Raw genomic sequence first — 15,337 nt, forward strand, 5'->3', positions numbered from 1 at the left:
ATTCAGCCCATCAGCTCCCCAAACTTACTCTACCTTTCCAAAGCAACAAAAAGAATACATAAACAAGGAGATATATATATATATATATTAATCTCTAGCTTTCTCTCCTTTGCTTCCTGACCTTTGGTTGATGCTCTTTCTCTTAGTGTATTAGAATGTTCCAAGTGGTGTGGTGGCGGTGGCTAGAGGCTACCCCTGAGGCTGTCATTCACCCAAGCTTGTACTCGGTGCTTTTGTCTTCCCATGACCATAGTACATCAAAGAGAGAAGGGATCCATTTCATAGCTTCAGAGAGACTAGTTCACTATATAGGGAAGGCATGGCAGAGAAAGACACTCAGTTGATGGTGGCAAGAAATTGCACCAGAGGCTTTACAGCACTATAGACCTGGAAGCAGAGAGAGCTGGGGATGGTATTTCCTTAAGACCAACTTTTCCAAATAGGCCCTATTCCCTAAAGTTTCTACAGTCTCCAGCAACAGTGAAACAAACTGGACACCACACATCCAAAACAGTTTATGTGTGGGGGTGGGGTGGGGTGGGAGGGCACAACTCATCAACCCATAGCAAATTTCCAAGGAGAGAGGTTCACAAGTATGTTGTAGAGGTAAGGGCTTACTGTGCAGGGATGGAGCGCTCCAACTGGAGTCTGGACCTCTACTCCATAGACACCCCCATACCGGTTTGATTTGTTCTTCTTTATCCACAAAGCTTTCAATGATGCTAGCTGCAATTAATCTCTCCAACTTCTGGACTGTAATGTTCTTTTTGTTTTTATTTTTGTATAACTATCCTTAGTATAATATTCTCCATTGCATACACATATCAGACATACACCACCACCCTCACCATCCTTACTAATCTTTATGAGATACTGTGGTGGGAAGTTAGCGCTCCTTTGCATTCAGAAGTTGGTGTGCTCCAGATTATGGGTCTTCCCTGAGATCAGGAATCAATTCATGCTTGTCTTGGTTACTTCTGTTGCTTTGATAAAATACAGTGACAGAAACAGCTTGAAGAAAGACATTTTTTTTCTCTTGCAGTATCAGAGTACAATCCATCCTGATGGAAAAGTCCTGATGGCAGGAGCCCGGGGAAGCTGGTCACAATGCATCCATCGTCATAACTCAGTGGGGAATGGATGCTGGTGCTCAGCTAACTGTCTCCTTTTTGTGTATTCCAGGTCCCTAACTCGGGAAAGAGTGCAACTTGGTTTTCCCACTTAATTAACCTAATAAATATAATTCCTCACACACATGCCCGGAGGATAAATAACTTTTCCCAGGTACGTCTGAAAGTTTTTTATCTTATGTGATTCCAGATGCTGTCAAGTTGTCAATCAATAGTAATGATCAAAATGTGAGGAAAAGGAATTCTTCCTATTATACTCCAATTTATATAACCGATATAGCTTTATTTTCTTTTTCAAATGACATATTTTTAAACATTAAGCAGTGGTATGTTCCAGAAACACAGGAGATACAAGTATCAGCAGATCCTCTTCTGTGAGAAATTCACCATTGTATCCAACTGGTAAACAGGTCGGTGCCGAATTTCCATCCTTTAGTATAGTTATCTTTTTTATTTTCTTCCTCAAATATTTTATGCCTCCTCATGTTAGCAGCTATTTCAAAAACTAAATAAAAAATTCAAAATTCTTAGTATAGGAAAACAACATCTGGTAAAAATATATGGAGAGAATAGATTAATCATTTTAACAGATTTTCTGCATCCACCACTACTACCTTTGATCTTCGACGCAGGACTATACATGTCACTGCTAATTTATGAGAGGCTGTGATACCGGCTAAAGATAATCATACTAGTAACAATACTAGGAACAGTCAGAAGTTATAATTGCTAATTTAAACTTAAGTCTTCAATCAAATTTGAGAAGATAGTTAATATCTCCTTTAAAATACTTTTCATTGCCTTCTTTGCCTTTTCTTCTAGTGCTTCAGAGTCAACATGGTGTGACTATTGATGTTTTTCATTATATCACAGGCCTAAGTAGCTATTTCTCTTTCTTTGCTTCTCTGTGTGGTTCTAGCTAAATAATTTCTATTCAGTTACTATTAAGTGCACTTATTTTTTTTTTTTTTCTTTTATCCTTTCCACCGGATCAAGCCTATCCAGCGACTAGCTTATTTAGGCTCATTAACTTTTTAGTTCCCATTTCCCATTTGGTTTTTCTCTATAGTTTTGGATTATCAAATGAGATAGTTTTCTCTCATTCTAATAGTGTTTATGCTTACATTGTAGAGTATAGAGAATTTATTGTTTAATAGGTGCTCTTGCAGTGTTTCAGAGTCAACATCTGTTAACTATTTTTTGCAATATATTAATGCTTCCATTTTTTCCATATTTTGTAAATTAGCATTATATCTTGGTTGTCTTGAACATTATAATGTAAAAGTGTGATTCTTATACATAGTCTATACAGAACTTTTCACTCATTTGTATTGTCAGGCCTGTGACCCTGTAACAGGTTTCTTTCTGCTATATGCCTCCTCTGTGGGTTGTGGGTTGGTATTGGTTCTGTTTCCAAAGCCTCTGCCCTACTTAGATCTGTGCCATATGTGTATCCTCCAGAGGCCACATAATTAAACCCCGGAAAGTCTGTTGTGGACAATTTAGGACTGAGTTCCATGAATACACAGCTCAAATTCAAGGATAGAAATAATGATATTCACCATACAGATCTTGGATGGATACTTTGAAAATGCAAAACAAAAACCATGTTGTAACTGTGAAGTGGCATGCCACCAGAAGGTGACATTTTATTACCCTTAGATGTGCTTTCTTTCCAGCTTTAAGACGGGGCTAAAAATAGGATTCTGGGCCTGGCAGAATAAAAAATGTGTTTACTCTTTCCAAATCCCATCAGAGTTTGTTCTCGTCTTTAATCATACTATTTCAAGGGAAAGCGAGTCTTGTGTTTCAATCTTGAATTTCACAGCAGCTCTGCTGGCCTCTTTCCTTTGGGCAACATCTGCAGCATCACTTATTCGTCTTGAAAGATCGAGAACTAGGATCCTACGGCACATGGTATTCTACCAGTAGACACTGGGCCTTTTAAAACCAGAGATGATGCTGCATTCAGACTTCAGGAAAGCATCAGGTTGGTAAGTCCATGATCCTTTATGTTAGTAGGCAGTTTTCTCTGTTCTTGAAGTTGTCTCAAACTCTAATGTCTTCACTCTCCTTGTCTGTTCATTTCTTAATTTTTCAGGGCTTGCTTGGTGGCTATGGCAGTGAATGGGGCAGAAAATACTCATGCGTTCACGGAACTCATATTCTAATGGCAGAGAGTGGAAGGAAGGTGTGGGTGTAACATTAAATATAAATTAATCCTGGCAGCATAGTTTGCTACCAGCCTCAATGGTTTAAGTTACCTAGTGAAAGACATACACACACACCCTTTACATTGTAATATGCCTTAAACAGCACAATAGCTGGTCCACTGCCTATATTTCATACATATACCCCCCTCTGATAATCCTGAGTTATCACTTAGTAATTCTATGTTCTATCTTGGGTGCTCTAGACCCGTCTGGGCAGCCTTCTGGGCCATGCTTTCCTGGCTCCTTCACATGGTGGCCATGCCTCTCTGTCCAGCACTATTCTCAGGCATGGCATCCCTCCTCTGCACCACACTCTCCCATATGTTGGTTCTACTTCTCTCTTCTCATCTCAGTCCCAAGCCTGGGAATTCTAAAATCCTGCCTCTGTCTGACCTCTTAGATGTTGGCTGTTTGCTTCTTTATTTGCCAATCAGAACCAAGTGGGGTCAGGTTCCCAGAAGCTATGTGCAGACACACTCATGTAAGCAGGATTTTTGGGGGAACACAATTAGCACTTGTAATTCAAGCAGCTATACACAGAAGAAAGGAGAGAGATAGAGGGAGGGAGAGAAAGATCAGCTAAAGACAAATGTGAATACAAACACACTACAGTATGAAAACAGAATAATGAGATGTCAGGAAAACCTCTCTGATATACACAAAAGTCATGAGCAAGCCTACTCTATGTACACTCTATTAAGAGGAAACTTCTTTCTCAAAGACACTGTAGCAGAGACTGGGTAACTGTGGCATACAAAGTGTTAAGAGCTAGAATGGAGGTGGCAAAGAGGGAAGTGGGACCAGGTAATGTCATAGAGATGGTCACTAACCCATTTCATAGCTGTGTGTAAAATGCAATCACTTTCCTCTGTAAAAGTCCTTTTAAATTTTCATCTAAAATATGTTCTTCCCATAGACTTGAGTGCATTACCATATACATAAAATCACACATACATACATGTACATATACACACATAAACACACATAATCATATACAATATTATAATACATACAGACATACACATATATGTATACATATATATGTATATATAAATCATACAAACATATATACACACAAGCACACACATATATATGTATATATACATACATATATACATACATATACATGAACACAAACACACATTCTTTGTAAATAACTAGATTTAACAGAACCCTGGCTTTTTTTCTATAAATACAAACAAGAAATAATAATAAAGTAAGTTAGTCAATGTCTATACTTCTGAAACTTTTTTGCATCTTTTGTGTCGCTCTTAAAGCTTTGAACCTAAAATTTAATGTTTATTTGGTTTGATCTCAAATTCTCTTTAAAATTTTTTATTTGATTGAATTTTTATTTTCTTAAAAATTTAATACACGAATACTGTATTTACATCATTTCTAATACTCTTCCTCTTCCTTCATCCAACTCCTCCTGTGCCCCTACCCACTCCAACTCTAATTCAAGAACTCTTCATATATAAATGTATGTATGTATATATGCTTATGTGTTTATATATATGTATGTATATATGTTCATGTGTTTGTATATATGTATGTATGTATATATGTTTATGTGTTTGTATGTATGTATGTATGTATATGTGTTTGCATGTATATATGTATGTATGTACATATGCATGCATGCATGCATGCATGTATGTATGTATGTATGTATGTATGTATATGTATATAAAATAGTCACAGTAAGGACATTTAGGGTTATTCTTATCTATGTGTTTAGACTTGACCACGTGGGATTGGATACTCTGTCAGAGGACTCATCCCTGGAGAAGACTTACTCTTACCTTCTCTCAGTGGTTATTAATTGCCTGTATCTAATGAATCCTTGTGAAATTGTCGACATCCATATTGGTATGTAAACTGGAGTTATCATTATGCAGGTCCAACTAAGCAAGCCTACTCTTCTGTTTTCATGGGCACAGTTTCTCTGCTATGCCTAGAAGGCATTGCTTAGCAGTATTCTGGCTCTCTGGCTTTTGTAGAATTTCCATTTCCCTTCTGTGATTTTTGCCTGAGCCTTGCGTATAAGAGTTGTATTGTAAATGAATCTATTGGGTTGGGTAACACACGGCCATTTTTTCTCTCTGTAATAGCTTACTTAATAAGTTGTATTATATGACACACTTGGGTTATGTTAAATTTATCAAATAATCTTGACTTCTTGAAGCTGGCAGTACTATGTTTTGCCACTATAGAGCTGTTGATTTACAAGAGTTAAGAGGGATAGCATGACAGATTGCTATCTGCTCAGAAAAGTCTCACATCCAAGTCTCCAGGTAGTTATGATCTTTTGATTGAATTCTAGGTTATGGAATGAGACTATGATAGGCATGATTTCCAAGCTTGATAGCCAGAAACCTCTATAGCTGACTCTGCCACTGCTCTTTGTAATTTGCTATGAGAAGGTAAACATAAAATCTCTGGGGATGGAGTTGGGTAAAGTTAGGGGTGGAGCAGAAAGGAGCCTTGACCTCTGAATTAATATCAGGGTGTTTTTCCAGCAGAAAGGAAGTAAAATATACCTTGATAAGATATCGAAATGTTACAGTTTATATTGCCAGCATCACCTTACTGTACATTGTCATGCATGTTGAATTTGTGCTTATATGTCCACATCCATCTCTGTTATGCCTCTCTATCAAGAAGGTGCAATACAATCCAACTATTCCCAATTTATAGAAGAAGATGGCTGGAAGGAATGCTGTGATTTTCCCTGTTTTGGAAGATTGCAAAGCAAGCTTTGTAAACTACATTCTGAGTTAGGAGAAACAAGTGTATCCAAAAGAGTGGTGAGGAATGGGTTAGAAAGGGATCAGCAAAATTATGAGTAAAGAGTGTGGAGGTAGTCACAGTACTAGAGCTGGAAGGACATGAGGTTTTCATTAAGCAAACAGGAGGAGGAAGATGACAAAGGGTGGACAAGGCTGAGCTCAACCCACACACCATATTCTCTGCTGCATCATTAACTGCTCAATATGGCTCCATTTAACCTGTTGAGGAACTCACTGACTCATTCCAGAAGGAATGAAATGTATAAAGGATCGCTCTAACTTGAAGCTGAATGAAACTATTTTTTTAGAGGAGGTTTGATTAACATACAATGGGTAGAGGCAAGCAGGGATTCCTAGCAGGGATCCAGACAAAAATAATATTTGTTATTGTTATTGATGACAATATTTTCAAAAGATGGTCTGGAGATGCAGCTCTATGGTAGTGTGCATGTCTAGCATTTTCAGGTCCCTGAGATGTATAACCAGAAACTCAACGCTTGCTTAAACACACACACACACACACACACACACACACACACACACACAGAGAGAGAGAGAGAGAGAGAGAGAGAGAGAGAGAGAGAGGACATATACACGCACAGACACACACAAACACAGACACATGCACACCCAGACACACACACACAGAAACATATACACACACAGACACACACAAACACAGACACATGCACACCCAGACACACACACACACACACACACACACAGAGAGAGAGAGAGAGAGAGAGAGAGAGAGAGAGAGAGAGTATATATGCGCGCACAGACACACACACACACACACACACACACACACACACACACACACACACACACACACACACACACACACACACACACACACACACACACACACACACACACACACACACACAGAGAGAGAGAGAGAGAGAGAGACACACACACACACACACACACACACACACACACACACACACACACACACACACACACACACACACACACACACACACACACACACACACACACACACACACACACACACACACACACACCACACACACACACACACACACACACACACACACACACACACACACACACACACACAGAAACATATACACACACAGACACACACAAACACAGACACATGTACACCCAGACAGACACACACACACACATACACACACACACACACACACACACACACACACACACACACACACACACACACACACAGAGACCTGAGTACATCATGCTGCACAGAGCAAATTTACATTATCTGTGTTATCTTTGGAACATTTCAAGATGACATTCTGTAAGGAAAATTCACAGGAATTCCCGAAGTCATCTGGCTACCGCACAACTTGCAAATTCTCATATAGTCTCCAACTTTTCTCTTAAAGCTCACACCCTTTATCCCATTGCCAGGACCCATAGCTTTTGCTAAACGCTGCTCCTTGGTTTAAACTGTCACCAATCCCAGTGGATTTCACATGTAAGTATTTCCTAAATAAGCTTTCTCACTTTAATTTTAAAACAAATTTTGGCTAATGGTCCTTGGTGAAATTTTCTTTCCAACTTATCCTAAAAATATTCTTGAAAGTACATTTTTTAAAAGATTAAAAATTGTCTACAGCATCAAACATTAAAGCTGATAAAATTACCAGAATCTTTTTATTTATTTATTTATTTATTTTTATTTCTAGGAGTAGATCCCTGGGCCTCCTGGATGTTAGGTGAATCTTCTACTGAGACACCTTTCCAGCCCCCAAATACCTTTAACATATCAAGAGTAAAAATAGAAAAAAAATTAACAAGCATTTGTATAACCTTTGGAAACAAGTATGATTTAAAAATTTAAAAACTAATAGAAATTCACTTAGTATAGGATGTGTGGGTCAAGTCAGGGGTGGTGGTAAATGCCTTTATTTCCCTTTAATTACAGCAGTTAGGAAGTAGACAGATTTCAATGAATTTGAGGCCAGCCTTGTCCACAGAGAGATTTCCTGGAAAGCCAAGCTACAGAGTGAAACTCTGTCCTGAAAAAGAGAAGAACAAACAAACAAAAATTGTGGATCGGAAACAAAATTCAATTCAATCAATAGAAAATTAATCGACTAGATTCCTTTACTGGTATCTTACGTAAAAGCAATGGTCCTCATCTTTTTGTCAGTTAGGTGCCTTTCCTGTATATTGAACATGTCAAACATGTACATTTTATTATTTACTTCATTTTATTATTCCATGGTTCTAAGAAATAAGTTCGTGGTAGATAAACAATGTTCCACTAAACTACTTCTTTAGCTTTTTTGATTTATGCATATTTTCCTTTTTTTTGAGATTATAATATCATTACATCAATCATTTTAATTTACTTTCTCCAAACCTTCCTTGCTCATTTTTAAATTCATGCCCACTTTTCCATTAATTTGTTACATGAATATATATGTATTTTGTATATATATATATATATATATATATATATATATATACACATACATATACACATACACACACACACACACATACACACACACACACACACACACACACACACACACACACACATATATATATATATCTCCTTCTCAGTCCATATAATGTTATTTACACACATGCTGTCAAGGCTGACCATTTGGTACTGTATAACAAATTGAGATGCTTTCCCTTGGGGAAGACTATTTTCCCCACTCTTAGTATTTCTTAGTTTCTTGTTATTATTGGTGTAGGATTGAAGCCTTGTGAGGTTTGTCATGTTTGCTTTGGCCTGGCTATTGTCCTTCCTTATCCAGATGAGACATAATCCTGCTTGGTTTCCCAGGTTTCCCTTGGTCTCATAATCTTCTTGTTTCATAATTCTTCCTTCATGCTTGGATTATAGATGTCAACCCCCATGTCCAAGTCTACACATGTTTTCTAAATATCCGATTCATCAATAAGATATGGTCTACAGGATAATAAGATGATGTCCACTGAGCTCATCACAGTGTCTTCATGACTAGCAGACAGTCTAGGTACAGTTTATATCCAATATTCCTTTCTTTTTTGATGGCAAACACTCCATTACTTATTAGCAGTATAGTTTTAGAGAAAGACAAGCATTTGGAAGGAGAGACATGTCATGATGTGGAGAGAATGAGAGACTTGTTGGCAGAACTGAATTGGAGTTCACTTTGCATGTTTTGATGTTTGTCTGCACCTGGTTCATTTCATTTTATGAAACAAATGTAAGATAATTGTTCTTGATGATCTAAAGTCCATGCCACTAATAAAGGCCATATAAAACCTGGAGACAAAGATTGTTTCTGTCCTCTTTGATCATGGAGCAGATCCTAACATTAAAGATTCCAATGGAGAAAGAGCACTACATCATGTGGTATAAGTTGAAAATCTAGATATTGCCACCAGTCTTCTTGAATTTGGAAGAAGCACTGAAGAAATTGCAAAGAAGATGGGTTTACACCACGGCTGCTAGCACAAGAAAAGAAATTTATGGCAGAATATTTAGAAATGCGAGGTGTGAACAGACATGCAAGTCATGATTATCAAACTATCATGAATGGAGTTAAATAGAATTTTGAAGTCACTGTTGAACTTCTATTAAAACAAGGCACAGACCCCTTCTTAATGGACACTTGTGGACCGAATGGATTGCATTATGCTAGAGCAGGAAAGCACAAAATGCACCCTGTTGATAAAGCATGCACGAACTCACACAAACTATGGCAGTCCATACAGAACCTTCAGATGTAAATCAGACAGGTTCTCAGGCGTGAAAGGGGAAATGGGGATGCGCATCTGTGCCTAACAAAGAAGCTCTCTCCAATCAACAACAGCTTGAAAGGGAACAATGAGTTTTCTCCAATTTAGTCTCACTCAGCATAAAAACTATGTTTAAGGTTAGTCCCAATGCCCTGCAGTAGTTGGTCATAGAAAATAAACTCAATGGCATTTTTGTTAAAAAAAAAATGAGAAAGAGACAGAGACAGAGAGAGAGAGAGAGAGAGAGAGAGAGAGAGAGAGAGAGAGAGACTTGCTGTCCACTGGGTCAGAGACAAACAAAGCAGATAATGGAAACAGGAAACCCCCAACCTCTGTTGGGCTGGCAGTGGAGCTGCACATCTGGACTTCTTGTTTACAAATGATGCTTACCTGTCATCTAAACAACAAGTGCCTGACAGCAAGCTGGCACACATTGAATGCAAAGATATACAACACAGGAAAACTGTGAGGATGCATCATCATTTAGAAATGAACAAAGTAGGAAATGAGCAAGGAGCCAACCACAGAACAAGGGAAAAAAATCACCCTGAGTGCTCTGGAGATTTTTATACCCATGAATAATATTTTCATATGAATCAGAGGAAACTGTTAGAGAATGAAATAATGTGTTTCAATAAAATCCAAGACATCCTGATCTCTATAAAAGAGGAACAGAAAAGCTTAAGTGGTAGCTAGTTGAAAATCAGAGACAGCAGTCTGGGAAGACACAAGACCTAAGAGAGAAGGTAATGCAGGACTGCCAAGGACTCAATAATTCAACAGCGTAGTTAAAATCCCTACAGTAGATGAGAATCCAGAAAAGCATTAAATTGACAGTAAAGTCATGCCACTAGTAGAAAAAGAAATTTAGAAGCCTCACCCCACAAAAAAAAAAAAAGCAGAGTAATTGCAATTATCAGACAAAAAAAAAAACCCATATCTATATAGGAGAAAAAAATATGTACTTTTAACAATCATAAGTAAATTCATAGTGTGAATTTAACTGTATTAGTTTTGCTTTAGTTTTTGAGACATAGTCTTAGCTAGCACAAGCTAGCATTTAGCCAGTTATACTTCGTCCTTTCTCAGCCTCCCAGGTGTTGAGACCACAGCACCAACCATCAGACCTAGCATGGGAAACACTGATTTCATTTGACCTTTGAGATTTTGACTTTTATCTTTGTGTATGCCTCTACAACTTCTTACCTTCTGTAACATCAGTGCTTAGAAAAGAATATTTTGGGGTAGTCACTACTTTGTCATACTATTTGTGGATTTTGGGGTTTGTAAGGCATGAAACATGCTGAGAGCTATGCTGAGGAACCAAAAACAATGAATAATCAAAATAGGATTGAAGGTATACAATGCAATACCATTTATCCAGGCAAAGAAGGAAATTATGATATCTGTGATGAGCTTGAAGGCCATTATGCTAAGTAAAAACAAACCAGGCACAGAAAAATAAATGCTATATGATTATACAGAGATTCTAAAATATGTGGACTCAAAGAGGAGAGAGCAGAATGATAATTTACAGAGGCTGGCAATAGATGGATGATAGAGGGGAGTATGGAATTGTTAATCAAAAAGTAGAAGGAATGGATTTTGCATTCTGGTGCACAGAAGAATGACTATAATCATCAGTTGTACATTGCATATATTAAAACCATGAAGAGAGAAATTTTTAATGCAAATGTTTCAAGAGGAGAGGCAGTGTGGTGAATATGTTGCCTAGCTTCATTTAATCTGTATGTTAGATGCATACATCAAAATTCTCAATATATCCCATGTGTGTATGTGTTTTCTTGCAATTTATCAATTAAATACAATATTGATGAAATTAAGCTGCCATTCTGTCTAAATAGAATAAAGCAAAAGAAGACTGAAAAATACATGGAATTTGCTCATCTATGATAGAGGGAGGTCTCAATCTAGATTCACTGATGTTTCCTCATGAAAAATTGTTTTGTTTGCTTCTGATTTCTCTCCCTAACCAGCTAAAGGCCACTCAACTTAAATTCGTGATCATGTACAACAATTATAAACGGTTTTGTGATGGAATTAATGCCATTTCATGATTATTATCCAGTTTATAATCTTGAGACCTCACTTTGTTCTTTATCTTGGTCTGCACAGCCACATTTTCTAAGTATTGGTTCCAGGGCATGCTATGGATAACACAATCCACAGATAGCCAAGTGTCAAATAAGTTGACATGTCAATTTTAATAAATATGTACCTGTCTTAGTCAGGGTTTCTATTCCTGCACAAACATCATGACCAAGAAGCAAGTTGGGGAGGAAAGGGTTTATTCAGCTTACAATTCCATACTGCTGTTTACCACCAAGGAAGTTAGGACTGGAACTCAAAAAGGTCAGAAAGCAGGAGCTGATGCAGAGGCCATGGAGGGATGTTCTTTACTGGCTTGCTCCCCTGGCTTTCTCAGCCTGCTCTCTTATAGAACCAAGATTACCAGCCCAGAGATGGCACCACCCACAAGGGGACCTCCCCCCTTGATCACTAATTGAGAAAATGCCTTACAGTTGGATCTCATGGAGGCATTTCCTCAACGAAGCTCCTTTCTCTGTGATAACTCCAGCTGTGTCAAGTTGACACAAAGCTAGCCAATACAGTACCTTTCTTCCCTATGATAGCCCCGTCAACTAGACACTACCTAGAGTTACCTGGGACAAGAATTCCAATGAGATACTGTTGATAGTGGTTTGGTCTGGAGATGTTGTCTCATTTCTTAAGTTAACTGATACAGAAAGCCAGCTTACTATGGGTGGCATCTTTCCTTAAGGCAGGTTATTCTGAACTGTATTATGGGAGAAGAATCTTCTTTGGCAGTGGTATCAGTGACTGCAGACTCACAATTGTGAATGAGAGACACTGAAGGCTTTGGTGACAACTCCTGCTCCCAAAAGAAACAGCCTAGACAGTAAGGCTGATGAGAGCTCCTAACAATCATGATAGGGGTGCAGAAGTATAGCTCTTCGCAGTTGATAGCATCTGGAGTTGGGGTGAGGTGGTAAGGGAGGGTGTTTCCTTTAAAGGACTGGTGACTGAGAGTTTGACTAATATGTCAATGAATATATAGAAAACACGAATTGGACTTGATGTATTTTTTTCTTTTTTTGGGGGGGTTGGGTGGGTGGGGGAGACACAGGGTAGGGTGATAGACTTGGGAGGGCAGGGAAGCAAGTGTGATCAAATTTCGTCATGCGAGATTTCCAAATCATCAATAAAATCAATATTAGAATGGAAAAAGAAAAGTGGAGAAAGTGAACTGAGGACAAGCAAACAACCGAGCATGCAGTGTTCATTTCTGTCTGTGCTTGTTGTAGGTTTAGGTTTCTTAAAACCTACTTTTCATGAGGGTTTTAAAACACTTTGACCCCCTTCCCCCCCCCCCTACTTCTATTCCACTGTCCAAAGGTGGGGGGGATGGTAAATAGGACAAGAGATATAGACCTGCTTAGAAGTTGTTTTTGGAGGGGATTCAGTGGTATCAGGATACCAAACTTGAGTCAGCTGCAGCAGCATGATCCAGCAAAACAGCCAGGACTTTGTTCAATCGGCATAAGAGTGGAGTGACCAAGACCAGCCAGGAGAAGTTCTCTGCTGTGCCTCTCACTCAAAGAAGGGAATATTAGCAAAGGCAAAAACATGAGACTAAAGAAAACAGTGTTGCAAAACTAGCTATGCAAGAGTGCCATCACTGTCCATTGAATCCTATTTACACTCTCTCCAAACATCATTATGTCCTCCTATGGGTCTTGCTTCAGCAAAACAATAGCTGAGTCTGTCTTAGCAAAATACCCTGTGAGTCTGTATTACATGATGTATCCAGAAACTTCTACTTCACTTGATTGTCAATGTAATATGACTATCTGCCTTAAGCTTCTGCCACCTTAACTTGTCAACAATAATGGAAGATAACCTTAAATTGTGACTTAAGACAAGCCTTTTGTCTCCTAAGTACTTTTTGCCAAGGTATTTTACCACAACAATAAATATGAAAGTAAGACTGTACTATTTTTTTTAAAAAAATCATCCCTAAATGACATTTAATACAGTGTAAATATGCTGTAAATTTTGCCGTATTTATGGAATAATGAAAAAGGTCTATGTATGTTTAGCATTGGTTTAATCCTTTCTGTTAATATTTTGGAATATTTGGTTGATTTAGCTGTTTTTGCACACCATGAGACTTCTTTATAGAGGCCTCTCTCCTCCATGTACATCTTTTATCCATGAAATTCCTCAGGGCCCAAATGAACTTTAGAAACTAGATCCAAAGGCACGGGGGTTGTAGATATAGTGTTTATTATTGATTTCTTATGAAGGACTAACAGGAATCTTAGTACAAATGGAGCAACCCATGGCTCCAGCTGCATATGTAACAGAGGATGGCCTTAGTCAGGCATCAATGGGAGGAGAGGCCCTTGGTCCTGTGAATGCTTGATACCCCAGTGTAGGGGAATGCCAGTGCAGGGAGGCAGAAGTTGCTGGGTGGGTGGGGGAGCACCCTCATAGAAGCAGGGGGAGGGGGTATTGAATAGGGGTTTCTGGAGGGGAAACCAAGAAGGCATAACATTTGAAATGTAACTAAATAAAATATCCAATAAAAAAAGAAAAGAAAAAAGGAGATAGGAAGAACCCCGCCCCCCCCTCACGTACATCTGAAGACTCTAGAGGAAAACAAGGAAGCAAACATACCCTGGTGGAGTACATGGCAAGAAATAATCAAACTTGGGACTGAAATCAATCAAGTAAAAACAAAGAGAACAATACAAAGACTCAACGAAGCTAAGAGCTGATTCTTTGAGAAAATGAACAGGATAGCGTAAGCTTTAGCCAAAGTAACAAAATGACAGAAAGACAGATTCCACATAAACAAAATCAGAAATGAAAAGAGAGACATACCAATGGACTTTCAAAGAATAATTAGATATTATTTCAAAAGGTGTACTCCACAAAATTGGAAAATCTAAATGAAATAGATTATCTATTTCTATTTTCTAATGAAATAGATACCAATTACTAAAACAAAATCAAGATCAGGTAAGCTATCTGAATAGTACTATGAACCCTAAGAAAATAGAAGCACTCATTAAAATCCCCCGAAAACCCAAACAAACAAATAAACAAACAAACACCTGGGTCACATAGTTTTAATGCCAAGGTCTAATGCCAATACACCTCAAATTAATCACAAAATATAAACAGAAGGAACATTACCAAACTCATCCTATGAGGCTATAGTCACCCTGACACATAAACCACACAAAAACTCAACAAAGAAAGAGAATTTCAGACTACTTTCCCTATGAACATTGATGCAAAAATACTCAATAAAATACTAGTAAAATGAATCAAGAACACATCAAAGACATCAGGAGTGGTTCAATTTGTGAAAATCCATCAACATAATCCACCATGTAAACAAACTGAAAGG

Source organism: Mus musculus, chromosome 15 (genome assembly GCF_000001635.26).
Source record: "Mus musculus strain C57BL/6J chromosome 15, GRCm38.p6 C57BL/6J".
NCBI lineage: Eukaryota > Metazoa > Chordata > Mammalia > Rodentia > Muridae > Mus > Mus musculus.